Source organism: Ptychodera flava, chromosome 22 (assembly GCF_041260155.1).
Source record: "Ptychodera flava strain L36383 chromosome 22, AS_Pfla_20210202, whole genome shotgun sequence".
Classification (NCBI taxonomy): Eukaryota; Metazoa; Hemichordata; class Enteropneusta; family Ptychoderidae; genus Ptychodera; species Ptychodera flava.
This window is the reverse complement of record NC_091949.1, coordinates 21,123,578-21,138,565: the sequence shown is the minus strand read 5'-3', so window position 1 is coordinate 21,138,565 and position 14,988 is coordinate 21,123,578. Positions and strand designations below refer to the sequence as shown.

The window sequence follows — 14,988 nt, the reverse complement described above, 5'->3', positions numbered from 1 at the left end:
TCCACATTCAAGGTCTTTCTGTAGGGATACCATTTGCACTAATTACCAGCAAAATCACCTTTTTCCTCATCAAGGTTTTGAATCATAATGAAGTACATAATTTTCCTAACAGCTGTGCAATGGTTTTATTTTTAAATCATTATGCCGATTCATGGAAGGCCTCACCATAACAGGTATTTTGATCCAGATTATACAATTCCACTTTCTTGATACTTGTCTGCTGATTTCTGACTTATCAATCCATGATGGAGAGAGATCATAGAGGCTACTTCAACTGTGCATTGCTTCACTAACCCATTCACCCAATTCCCTGAAAACAGGTCCACTGCCACAATTGATATAACTTTGGAACTTTTGAGTTGGACCAAATCATTGCTGTGAAGGGTTAAAGAGACAAAGTCGGCCACTTTTCATGAATTTTGTTTGATACATGATTAATTCTTTTTTTGGGGGGGCAATGGTTTCATTTAATTTGTCTAAATCTGGGGTTGAATATATGGATGGTCACCCATTTATTCAGTATCTTTCAACATGTCAAACAATATAAGTAGTATCTCGTATCAAACAAATTCAAGAAAAATGGCCGACTTTGTCCCTTTAATGGTCAGTCTCTGAAAGATGCAATGAAAATAAATAGTATAGGTAACAAATGTGTTGTAACATGGTGGGGTAGAGTAACCGTGGTTGTAACATTTATCATTTGGAGGACTAGAAAAACAGCCAGGTCATTAATGATTATTTGTCTTCCCTTCAAAGACAAAAGACTGCTAATTGCTCTGTAATGTTTTGACCAACTCATCCTGTGCGCTTTCCAAAACAAAATTCCAATCTTTGTTTTGCTGAGTTACCTTGCTCAGATGTACAATGCAGAGGAGCGAAATCTTGTTCAGTGACTCATGTTTTTGTATAGAATTTGTCCATAGTTTTTGTAAACTTCCCCAAAACCTACGTCATGCTCTGGTTTTCTGGTACAGTGCAGTAAAAGCCATAAAACTGCTCATTTGTCTGTGAAAGCTCCAACTCCAGTCTGGAATTTGGAAAAATTACGTAACTTGCATCCCTACATGTCTGATTCAGCTGGAGCTACATGATGTACATACAGTACAAGCAGTATGCAGCATACTTAACGGTCTGTCACAATCAGGCATACCGGTACTATATTTAAGCATGAAGTAGAAGTCCCATGGCATTCGTAGCTAATTTCTAGAGGGACAAATTTAGTGATTGACTTCAAGGGGATATGATCTGCACCAGCTTGAGACCTTTCTCAGTCACATACATGTAAGCAGTTTTATGATTTTAACGAAAAAATTACTGTAACAGTAAATGACACCGAATAGTTTTTGGGAAGTACAAATTACGTAGTACTATGTACAAGAAACAAAAAGAAAAAAAGAGGAAAAACAAAAGATTATAATGAACCATGTGTGGAGTTGCTTTTTCTTTAGTCCCCACGGACACCGTCCGGGGGGACTTATAGGTTTGGTCATGTCCGTGCGTCCGTCCGTGCGTCCGTGCGTCCGTCCGTCCGTGCGTCCGTCCGTCCGTTCACGCAGATATCTCAGAGACGCCTGGAGCGATTTCGTTCAAACTTGGTACAAGGATAGTACCATACCTCATACAGATGCACGTCGATTTGTTTCACAATGCGATCAAATTTGGCCGTGGTAGAGGACTTTTTAGTTTTCACCTCCATAGACTCCCATGTATAAGGCAGACCATAGACTCCCATGTATAAGGCAGACCATAGACTCCCATGTATAAGGCAGACCATAGACTCCCATGTATAAGGCAGTCCATAGACTCCCATGTATAAGGCAGTCCATAGACTCCCATGTATAAGGAAGTCCATAGACTCCCATGTATAAGGCAGTCCATAGACTCCCATGTATAAGGCAGTACATAGACTCCCATGTATAAGGCCAAGAAAAATAAAAATTTAGTTTCTCATTGTATTCATATTGCAAAAAGGATGCAGTGACACAGTTTTTAGTCCCCACAGATAAAGTCCAGGGGGCTCATAGATTGGGTCATGTCAGTCCGTGAGTCCATCCACGTGAGTCCATCCGTTCACGCAGATATCTCAGACACTTTGAAAAAATGTCATGTGTCCTCGGTGACCTTTGACCTCGAATATACATATTGTCCATAACTCAGTAACAACAAGTGGTTTACCTTTCATATATGGTATGATGGGACACCCTATGACGCCACATATTGTACCTCATTAATTATGCACATATCTAATTTTGAGCGAGCCAATAGAGCTGGAGGTCTGATTTTTGGTATATAGGAATAACTTAGCAATACAATTTTTTTGACAAAATGTCACGTGACCTTGGTGACCTTTAACCTCAAATATACACATTTGTCCATAACTCAGTAATCACTAATGCTACACCCTTCATATTTGGTATGATGGGACACCTTATGACACCACATATTGCACCTCATTAATTATGTGCATATCTAATTTTGAGCGAGCCAATAGAGCCAGAGGTCTGATTTTTGGTATGTAGGGATAACTTAGCAATACAATTTTTTTGACAAAATGTCAAGTAATCTCAATGACCTTTGACCTCAAATATACATATTTGTGCATAACTCAGTAACCACAAGTGCTACACTCTTCATATTTGGTATGATGGGACACCTTATGACGCCACATATTGTACCTCATTAATTATGTGCATATCTAAGTTTGAGCGAGCCAATAGAGCTGGAGGTCTGATTTTTGGTATATAGGGATAACTTAGCAATGCAATTATTTTGAAAAAATTTAAAGTGACCTCAATGACCTTTGACCTCAAATATACATATTTGTCCATAACTCAGTAACCACAAGTGCTACACCCTTCATATATGGCATGATGGGACACCTTATGACGCCACATATTGTACCTCATTAATTATGTGCATATCTAATTTTGAGCAAGCCAATAGAGGTAAATGTATGATTTTTAGTATATAGGGATAGACTATAGGATAGAAATTTTTTGACAAAATGTCATGTGACCTCAATAACCTTTTACCTAAAATACACGATTATGTCAATAAATAAGTAACCACAAGTGCTATGTCCTTTATATTTAGTAGGATGGGAGACCTTATGACAACACATGCTTTACCTCGTTAATTATGCCCATATATAATTGTGGGCAAGCCAATAGAGCTAGAGGTCTGAATTTTGGCATATATGGATTAATTAGCAATACAATGTTTTTTTCAAAATGTCACGTGACCTTGATGACCTATGACCTTGAATATGCATATATATGCATAACTCGGTAACCACAAGTTCTTTACGCTTCAATTTTGATAGGATAATAGACCTTAAGATGTCACATCTTGTACCTCATTTATTATGCACATATGTATTTCTTGGCTGGCCAATACAGCTAGAGGTTTGATCTTTTTTCCCGATTTAGAACCATAACTTAGACATGCCTCTTGTTTCAAATTGGGAACAATGACATAGACCTATGTGTCCATAGATCTGAACATATACACTTTAGTGATACTTCTTAATGACCTCATTTCCCTGCCCCCTCAAGACTAATACTCCTATTACAAGTGGGGACTATGTCATTGTCAATGACTTGTCTTTATTACATGCAAGCTTACAGAACAAACTTTAATAGGACAACATGGTAATATATACGATCAATCAATTATTCCACACAATTTAGTCACTGAAGATGAATTCTTGGGGGCTGATGATGGAACTCTGGCAAATCTTTGAAACATAGCGTCAAAGTAGTGATAGTACAGTTCCTTCAGTCTGACGCACAGATTATGGCTACATGTATGTCTCGCCAAAGCTAACCAATTCTGTACATAAAATAGTGAAACATAATATCAGAGAGGGACTCTGATAATGTACACTTACAACATAAATCTTACTATACACACGCAAGAAAAAAAGAACAATATTTAAATGTACATTTGCAGAGTCGCTTTCCCTCTATTACATTACAAATGGCATAGGCAAAAAATGATAGTTTGGTCATGGCACTTGAATGACAGTTCAACAACAGGAGCCATTTGTAATATTTTTTGAACTTTTGGATTCACTTACATTGTTTTTATTTTATTTTCCATGAGTATGAATCTCATGCTATTTTTATTGTGATTCTTCGTTCTTGATTCTTTGATTCTCAACCTGAGCTTAACTGTAGTGAAGGAGGTGGTTTCTGAAACAACATTGACAGAATTCAATGTGCATGTGTTTTGGAGACCTTTGATAAAGCTTACTGTTTAAAATTCCTCTGCAGGGCATTGTAAACCCTGGCATGAACTATGGTAATCTTGCGTAAATTCTCAGCTTTGCTCCGATTGACCTCTGCATAACTCTTAGCACTTATAGTCATCCGCTGTGAAATATTTAAAGTGAAACTTCAAACTGTGTCCTTGTGGCTTGGTGTTATTTACCATGACATGCTGTTAGTGTATTTTACATAGTGGTTTTGAACAGTGATTTCTGGGCCCCAATAACAATCTGCCAATCTCTGTGCATCCAGCAGCTGGCTTGAATGCCTTGGAAACTTCAGATTCAACATATTGGGCAGCCATCTGAAAAATCTTAAGCAAGTCTACATTTTTCGAAAGAAGGAGAAAAATTTCTGGTGAATTCTTTATTTTGTATGATTATGAATAAAAACAGATAAAAACTGAATCATTTAAGGCCTTGCTGTATCAACACTGGCACATTTATGCACTTCACAAAAACATCATGACTTTTACCATGTATGTACTCTTTTGGAAAGATGTTTACATTGGTATGTGTAAAAAAAGAATACATGTAAATCGCAAAACAAATAAATACACAATGAAAAGTTAAAATATAAGTAAAAATCATAATTTAGAAACCTTGCCCGTTTACATTTCTTCTGTCCCCTATTCTAATTGCATTGATATGCGGGGAGGTGAGAAATGTATGAGTAAACTAATAAATAAATAGGAAGACTGGTTTATAAACAAATTAAGTAAACAAACAAACAAATAGCATAGATATATTTACATCTTTAGCTAGCACTGTTCTGACGGAACTTACATAAGAGTGTTCTGCATACAGTACATATATTTCCCATTGTTGTATAAATAAATAAATACATAAATGTGTACAGGTATTTATATTTACTGTCACTTCTAATTTTGGATCACAAACTCAGAAAATCACGTAGTAACCAAGTTACAAGTGAAGTAGATTAATATAAATAGGACTGGTTTATGGGACAATAGATTATAGCTTGTGGTTAAAGTACAACAAAACAAAACAAACAGAGATTAACCAAGAATTGTAAAGTAATATTTTTTCTAACAACAGAATGAATTATGATAACAGACTGTACTTTGAGTTTTTATTAATGAGCTTAATATTAATACATTTAGATGATGCAATTTCCATAGCAACAGTTACTCAACAGTTTTCTTTCACTCACCATCAATTCAGTCACAATTTGACGTTATCTGCCAGAAAAACATGTCAATTAAATTGACTTGTTTTTTAGCAGATAACAGGTTGGCAAGTACTTGTAAAAATTCATTCTGACTGACTTGCAACTGAAGCACTTTGCGTGAAATAAATTGCCTGTTTAATACCCAGTGACTTGGTGTCTGGAAACAGACATGTCTTAGCTCTGAGCGTTGGAAAAAAACAAACGTGGTTTCAATTTCATGAAGGAGGAGAAAGGTATAGTGTCTCAAAATATCAACAGACTTTTTAATTGTGCACTTAAATTCTTTCATATGACTCATGAAAATTGCCTAATAAAATTTTTGCAAGTAGCCTCATCTTGTCTTATCCGCCTCACAACAAAATGTTATATCTTCCAATTTGCACATGAAATAGTTCAATAACCAAATCAATAAATGTTGTTATTTAACCGTTTTATCTTGCCATTTGTTCACCAATGCTGGAGTGGGTGTGTGTGCATTTCTAACGATTAATCATGATAAATCTCTCTCATCATTGTTTGCAATACATATCTGAAGTAACTGTTCAGGTTGGTGACAGGCTGTGTTACATGCTAATACAGCATAGTTTATCATCCACAAAAGAGGAAGTGATATTGATAACAAGTTGCAGTCTGCTGATACCAACCACCAAATGAACATTTTAATGTGAAGGGCCATGCAGTAGCTGTAACTTTTGATGACATTTTCACTATATTTGTTTTGAATTTCAATTGCAAGTTCTTGTTCAACCCTCAACAAGTTCTTTTTCAACTTGAAACACCCACTTTTTAGCTTGTCAACACAGCATCTATACCTGCAGAATGCATAGTTATTGTTTACAATCACAGTTAGAATTCTACAGTCAACACCAGAACTCACTTGTCAACAATAACAATGCAGTCTCTACATGTACAGGCTGATCAAGTTGATGAGCTGAAGATAGTGAGTATCTTATCATGCTTTTGGGAGTAAAACAAGAAACTGTAGTTGCGATTAAAAACAAAAAAGTTAAGGTGCATACATGTACCACTTAAAATTGATCAAAAAGGAGACTTCCTTACTAGGAAACTACTGGTATACTTCATCTTCTACATTTATGTACCGGTATATTGCCCAACAGCATTACTCATATTTCCTCATTTAAGGCTTGTGGTTTCCTACATTGATCCACAGTTATAGTTAAGTTAGCGTAAACTACTTCACTAAAATAACTGAGAAAGGGGGCTATTAAAAAAAAAGTTGAAATAAAAGTAAACAAGTGTATTTTACATCATACTTTAATCCCTTCAGAATATTCATAAACTTAAACGACCTTTGAAAGGTGTGATCTGTATCACCTTGAAGCTTTTAACCCTTTTACCACCATGGTTTAGCCCAAACCCCTTGTTGTGTATGGTGATTGTGGAGCTGTTTACAGGGAATTAGGGGTGAACAGGATAAAAGAGTCCTGGTATTTAAAGAGTAAATTCTTCACAAGCTACTCTAATGGACATTGATACAGTGTGTTGTTGGTTGCGTGCAGAACGCCACACAAGAAGTTGTGGAATAAAATTAATTGTCTGTGTTTTACATCACAGCCTGCGATCAATATTGTGAAGATTATAATCTATGTCAGAAAACCAGACTTTACTATTTTACAAACAAAAATTTACATTTGATTGATATTGATTATCGAGTTCAGTCAACCCATGACCTGAAACCAAACTCTTTTCTGTTTACAAAATTTACATACTCATTATTGTAGGACTTAATCACAATGGGTAATTTGGAAAACACTGAATCTGAGCTGAAATTTTGATTTTTCCTATAAATAACAGTCTATGAGAAAACAATTGAACTGTTTTGAATAAGTTTGTTAAAAAAACTCTGATGTTGTCTCTGTGCTTTGACATGATATTGGAATAATTCCAAATGAACAATAGCGTGTGCCGTTGTGACTTTCAGTGTGTTATGTACTGATAAGACTGCACTACTGGGTTAATGTTCAGTTTTTAGGAGTGTATGCAAATAGTTCTTTTCAACAAAAGCTCATTGTCTTTTGCCAAGAAGATAAAACTTGCACGTTCTATCCGTACTGCAAAGCCTGCAAATTCTGTCTGTACGTGGCAAGTAGTGTTTAAGGATTATCTCTTACTTTTCGGATGCACTCAGGATGGGAGCCAATCAGAACATATAACAAGGTATATGATATATAGATAATCAGCATTTTTTGTACAAACTGGAATTTCAATCTGGCCATCTTGTTCAGACGTTTATGCATTACCTGTGTGACACTGAAAGAATGTTAACTATCATAAAACCTCTGTTTTGTGGCGTGGATATTGCAGTGTGTCAATTTTTAATTTGCAATAAAAAACAGGGAGTGGTGTTCTTCTCAAAGGACCAGTATAGCTGCTGGCCACAATTTTTTTTTCACAATTTTTGTTTTGTATATCAAATGCAAGTTCTACTCCCCAAAGCAGGTCCAAACACCGACATGTATCATTTAGTTTGTCATGACAGCGTCCATACGTGTAATATGGACTGTTATTGTTCAAGTTTGAATTTTGGGTCTGTATGCTTAGTTGACAAACTCAACACTGTATCTCAACATGCTTTGGGGAATAAAAAGTAAATATGTCGTTGACATTAGAAAAAATAATAAAAACAATCATTAAAAGTTATAGCTACACTCCCTTTAAATAATAAGCATAAACTTTTCTTTGTAATGTGCCCATGCATATATATGTGGAGGTAACTTGTAATTATGATGGCCTCAATTTACATATGAGCTGCATTATCTTGGACGATCGCTGCAACATGCACTTTTCTACTCTCAAAGTCCAATATTCAGCCCCGAACCCTAATGGTCATTCAAAGCATGTAAGGTCACATTATATGTGACCAGTCAACTGATTAAATAATTGACCGAAGGATGAACCAGGAATTTGACACTGACAGATGTAAGTTAAGTTTTCAAAAGTGACAACACGCAATCATGTTACAGATAAGAATGTGTTTTGAAAACTCTGTGTTTTGGAATTATCCAGGTTAGTTTGTATATTAAATTGTCCCTCCACAGTGTCTTCAACTACAAGTTCTTCATCCTTGGAGTAAATTTGAAAAAATGATATAATCAGTAGTGCTGGTAGGAAATTAATGTCCAAATAATCATTTTAAATACCAAAAACATGCAAACTAAATGAAACGATAATATCCTCTGAACTGAACAAAAATGGCAAATTTCTCTATAAAAGTGAATCAAAGGGTGATTTTATATATGAAACATTTTTGCTCGCACTGACGGTGTGCACATCTGATGCTTTTTGAGACCATTATCATGTGTTGCATGCACCTGCGCAGGTATGCAATTTTACTGGAAGGAATGCGTGAGGTAAACACACAAGCTTGTTTATTTAAATTGATACTCAAGGTGACACAAATTCTGCAGTAGATCCCCATATATCCATCAGTGTAAAAAAAGGTATGGAAAAAGTATCCTCAAAATTTGATGCTTTTCCAAAGTTTCATTCATGCAATGCAACAATCCTGACATTAGCAGTTCTGCATCCCTAAATTCCATGGAATAACAGTTCGACTCACATGGAATTACCAGTACCACAAAGCGTTACCATGGTTGTGCCTTCTTGAGTGTTTGGACAAATTGCATCATTGACCCCTTTTGATAGTGTAATGATCTTTCGACTTGTAATAGCATTTGACCTGTGCCCTTTGTCACCTTGTATTCAAGGTCACTGATAACTACACAGTCCAGATTGTTGTCACGAACACTGACCCTCATTTCTGTCATGCACTCTGATGAATATCTCTCTTGAGGAATGCTGTTTTGCATTGAAGAAAATCAGGGATGTACAGTATTCCAAGGTTTTCAATCCATCACAAGGCTGACAGCCAGCTGGCCAATTACGGCAAATTTTTTTGAAATGGCTACATGTAGTTAAATTATCAACTTGAAGGTAATTTTGGTGATCAAATTTGCAAACAAAACTATTTTCAGTATATCTTCAAGATTACCACTGATAAGATTACCTCATCAGACAGTTTCCTGTTAGTTAAACATTCCTTTATTGGAAAGCCCCTTCCAAAACCAGACAATACCTTAGTTTAAGTAAAAATACTTTCTACTTGATAGTTTGAATGTATTATGAAATGAGCAGCTTAATTACAATCACCTTAATGCATATCCTCAAATTGATGATTTTTTTCCTAATTTGACAAATTGACAAACAATTGCAGAAAGTTTATGTTTACACAATCACCTAATATATAGATGGCAATGATTTTGTCAGATCAGAGTGCAGCTTTGCATCATGTTGTCTGATGACAGCTCCAGGGTTGACTTCGAGTAATGACATTACCATCAGACAAACACATCTGCATAATTACGCCAACAATCCTCTGTAGTGCTTTGTGATTCATCCTGAAGGAATGAAAACCCATTTTACTCAACAAATATTCTAGGTGGCAGAAATTGTAACAGAAATGAAATTGTTCCAGCTGTAGACACGCCAGCAATTTTCCAAAATGTAGCCCTCCTGCTTTTGCAGTACGTCTTTCAATGCTACCCAAATCTCCACACCTCAACTATCTCTTCAAACTTTCAAATCAAAGCAAATCATCTAAAAAAAAAGTTCAGTAATGTACACTATCTCCTCCGTAAGTTCACCATGGAATCTGTATACTAGCTAAGTAATATGATGTACACTGATTTTACGTCGCCAGTATGCCAAACTTTTGCAAAGACATGCAATGTACAGTACAATATGTTATAAATGTGTAAGAATTTAAATTCTGTGTGTTATATACAATAGAAAGATAAATCGTAATTCAAGACAAAGTGATGGTAAAAGAGTTAGGAAGAAATTTGTGTGAAATATGCTAACTTGCCTTGCATGTTGCAATGTGTATTATACACAGGGTATTTTTTGTGACTTGTACATTGTATAGTCAAAGGTGAATGTGTTACCTAAGCCACAGTAAGGATTGAATACAGGGTCTGCTCCGAGCTATTGGCATTGGCGCCGTGGTCTCATTCTGGAAGTTCTGCTTGTAACTGGCTTACCATTGTCATTCCGGCTATCTTCTCAATCAGAAGAAATTAGACTGGAGGTAAAGTGCATAAAGACCTCAAATCAGTCAGTAAATTAACATAACAAAAACACATCAAGTTGAGCATGAAGAAGCTCAATGAAGACAGTTACGGCATACAAACCTGAGGAATTTCCATTCCATAGTGAAGTTAACACTCTGAGTGCCAAAGTCAATTTTTGTTGCCTTGTAAAATATACCCCAGTCAATTTTTTCAGATTTTTGCCGAAATTTTGATAGAAAACTGTAGCAGATGTAATTCGATGTCCATTTGGTCCAAAATTATCCAAGAAATCACAGAAAAAGCTATGAAAATTTGTAAAATGTTGCACTAAAATTTTGGTGAGAAAAATAACAGCACTCAAAGGGTTAAGCAATAACCATGATGGAGATAGCAGGCCATTGGTGTTGGTAGGGGAGTTTGTTCTTGATGGCAACTTGTTAGGCTGAGTTTATAGCCACAGCCCTTCCACTGTTTACGACCATCTGTGTGTTGGAACTCCACTCATCTTTGTATGGATAAAGTAGACCAAGCAGTCTAATATCAACACTGGTCTCTGCAAATAATGAAATCTTGTGCGATTAATTAAAGAACTCTCAGATGGTTTATTCACTGACAGCAAAGAGTAAATAGGGTCTTGTGAACCAAGTAAATCATTGAAACTACTAATGGGATGCATCAGTCCTCAAAACACACTTAATCATTACTTCAATATTCATTATGACTGATTATATAGACCCTTTACATGTCATTATCCTAATAGTCCAGTATTTATCTTTTATCTGATTTATTCTGTCATTAATTAGAGTAACATCTTGATAGTCCCCAGTGTATCAATCAACCAGCATGGTGGAAACTTTTACTTTGCTTGAGGCTCTAATGGCAGTTTGATGTAACTATTGTGAAAAGTTATATAATGCAGAGTGTGCTTCAAACTTCAGCTTTACAAAGACCGAAGCAGTCCTTGTTTGTTTTTTTCCAACTTGGGACAACATAATAGTTGGAAGGTAGAGTACAATATTGTAACTATACTGCTATGACAGTGATCACAATTGCCGTGAAAAGTGTTGAATCTGGTGAACAACAGTATATCTGGCCAGTACTTTCCAAATCTTTGAAAAGTACCCCAAAAAAGGCCTTTTGAAATGTTCAAAGCAACATAGCTCGCTTTACAACGGCTCCTTAGTAAATTACTGAAGATACAACTTTAATAGATTGCACACATAGTTACATTATTCATTCATTCTTTGAAAATACAGATGATCATGCGTGAAATGTGAAATTTATTATGTATGCAGAGATTTACCAAAATTTCACATAAGAGCTTAAAAGAGTCAGTAATGCTAACTTTTGATAACTTTTTCACTATTTTTGTTTTTAATATCAACTGTAATCTCTTGTTCTACTCCCAAAGGCATGTTAGTATACACAGTATTCAACTTGTCAACTCAGCCTGTACATGTGTAAACTGCATTGTTGTTATTGTTGACAATTGAATTTTGGTCGGACTAGAATTCAAATGTAAACAATAACAGTGCATTTTATACATAAATATGTTATGTTGACAAGCTAAATAATAGTTGTTTCAACATTCTATTGGGAGTAGAGTAAGAACTTGCAATTGGCATATAGAATTAAACTTTAATGTGTCTTAAATCTTCAGTCAGTATCAGTGTCAAAAATTTTGACACCTAGAATTGTGAATGCACAGAAAAAGCCAAAAATAGTTCTTCCTTTCAACAGAGAGGTTGTTGCTGTGTTACAGAGGTGGATATCAGACAAAATGCCAAGAGAGCCCTCTTGATATAATTTATGAGATGTTAACTGTTGTATAGTAGATTTTTAAATATGTCGTTCAACACTTCAAAGTTTTACTCACCGCTATGGTACAAAGAGGTTAGGGTGTCTTCAACTCTTTAGCAATGTCACTTTGAATCTTGTGTACATTCCCTGGTAGTATACCACCATCAAATGTTTTCTTCTCCATGGCTCAACATTAAATAGATCGTTAAAACATTTTAGGACCATCTTAAACGGCAGGAAAGGAAAACTAATGTTTCCATAATTGGCATGGACATTCAGAGACATAAATCTTCATTTAATGTACAGTGTCTTGGTCGTAAACCAAGGGCAAAATCCGCTCAGCTAACTTACTATACAGATTGTGATATTTTAGGGTAATTAATTGTTGTTTTGGAAGTTACTCATTGGAAGTCTAGAATCTTTACATGAGCCAAGTTTCAGTTCCTTGAACCCATTTTAGGACACAATGTGTGGTGTGCCAACTTTTGTGATACCAATATTAACAGATGTGGTAAATTTCAATAAATATCAAAATAAGGACTCCGACTGCGTGACACTTGTGACAAATGAGGCCGTGCTATTTACATGATTGGAAAATCAAATGAGGCCGTAATTGTGAATAACAATTACACCAGCAAACTCAGTGCCAGTACGTGTATGGGTTCTGATCGATTTTCTGTTGAATCTAGTGTCATGTGATTTGTCACCATGGCAACATGGGAGTTGAAGTTACTGTGTACGCGAATTTACCATACTGTATGTGTATCTGCTTGAATTTTAAAGTCATTAGGGCTTTTTATCTTTGGGCCGAAAAATTTAATATGGCTTAATGCTAGACTTTTTCTTATTGTTTGATGTTGCGATATAAATTCTGCAAGGGGCTTATTTCTATCTACCAATGAAACTACAATCAGTGGATCATAAAATAAAAAAGGAAGTGTTTGTAAAAGTGAAAAAGTGATAAAAACTTTATTAAAAGACCGTTAGCTTGTTTTATTTACTTTCACATCCCACCCAGTCAATTATGATGAACAAAACAGGGCACACATCGCAGTATTAAATGTTCAGTTTTGAAGGACAATGAAGTCACAATGGGACAGAACAATGAATCTCTTAAACTTTGGTCGATATGAATTTCAGTATTTTTATTTTATGCTCACAATGATATTATATCACAAAGCTGCACAAAAAAGTGGATCCTTAAAATGTGGCTGTTTTTCAGGTTATGATCATAATAAACTGTTGATGTATCCTCAGATCTGAGGAATTGATTGGCAGTAATTAATACCCATGCCATAACCATTCATACTTTATAGAAGAAGTGTAGCAATGATATAGTTGTTCTGATTTCCTATCCACTGTTGTTAAAAAACTTTTAAATGTCGATTATCAACAGATTTAACATTTTTTTTCATTTTGATGATGTGAGGGAACGCTCTATGCAGTGATAGGAATGTGTTGTTTTTCTAAATATGTGCTGTTGAGCTTCTTTGCTGAGAAAGTTTCCCAGTAAATACTCTGGACGGTGAGCTATTTTGTGAATACAGCTGCATGGGGAGCACAAGCAATGAAGTCATGATCCAGTGTATCATCAGATAATTAGAATGTTTTCACTCCACTGCTATCGGAGATCCGATGTAAAAATAGCCGCATAGCCAGATGCCCTAGAAGGAACGCCAGTAGTGCGGCATTCTTCGGAGGCTTGTATATTTACATAGAACAAAAAAGAGAGTTCAGGCAATGAAACAGGCCTCTGTTGCTCGTTAAATATTTTACAACCCAGGCAGTACAATACTTCACCTACTTCATCGCAAGCTTTGCAGCAATTGTGCGGCCAGCCCTTTGCCCCTTCAAGTGCTTGAATCAATACAAAAAAGAAGTCCTATATTTTGCAGGTGACCTCGGATAGACAAGGAGAGCCATCGGACGGGGTGCTGAAACTTTCAGTCGGTGTGCTACAACCAGAAAGGACGCTGGGCGTGTGGCAGGGCTGGTCGTCATTGCTGCCAACTTCTGGAGAACGTCAAAATACCGAGAGCAATGCTAGCGTCGGAATGGTGAGTATGTACACTCTTTCAGCCGATGTTTTGTCTTATCCTGTAAACTGTGGTGTGATTATATTTGGCGTTCATAGACAATAGTTATTAAAATGAGATTTAAATTGTACTCCATTATACTGAAAAACATGACGATATCAGTGATTCCAGTACATCTTCATCATGAGATATTCAGTGCTGCTACATGTAGCTCAACAGCCTACTGCACCAACTGCCCTATCGTGAACATACCGCAACTATCAGTTGTACAAGAGATTTAGTTCCACTAAACTGATGTGACAGGAACGATGTGTATCTGTCATCTCTCTGTCACCACTTAACATTGGTTTGGTCATATACTCTGCGACACTAGTGGACTTCCGTACCAAAGGGGAATGGGGATGTTAGGATTAAATGTTGAGAATGTTTAATTTATTGTTATCAATGTCTGAGGCGTGAAATTTGTTAGGAGAAATTCTTCAATTAAATTTTATTACCTCATTTGCACAATGTAATGTTCAGCATATCCTGACAAGCTTAAAACTTTGAAGGTCATAGTTGCTGTGAGACTTAATTCAGCATGACTGTCTGTAATTTTCGGTC

The 14,988-nt window shown here is 36.0% G+C and overlaps 1 protein-coding gene across 3 annotated transcripts in view; it reads left to right on the top strand.

Moving 5' to 3' along the window:
- LOC139122936 (microtubule-associated protein futsch-like) overlaps window positions 1–14,988 on the top strand; it is a 93,311-nt gene that overhangs the window by 11,396 nt on the left and 66,927 nt on the right. For all 3 annotated transcript variants that reach the window (XM_070688815.1, XM_070688819.1, XM_070688814.1), the window contains one exon: window positions 14,245–14,406. The gene's annotated coding sequence lies outside the window, so the exon portion shown is untranslated. Of the gene's footprint in view, window positions 1–14,244; window positions 14,407–14,988 lie in introns of those variants that run through there.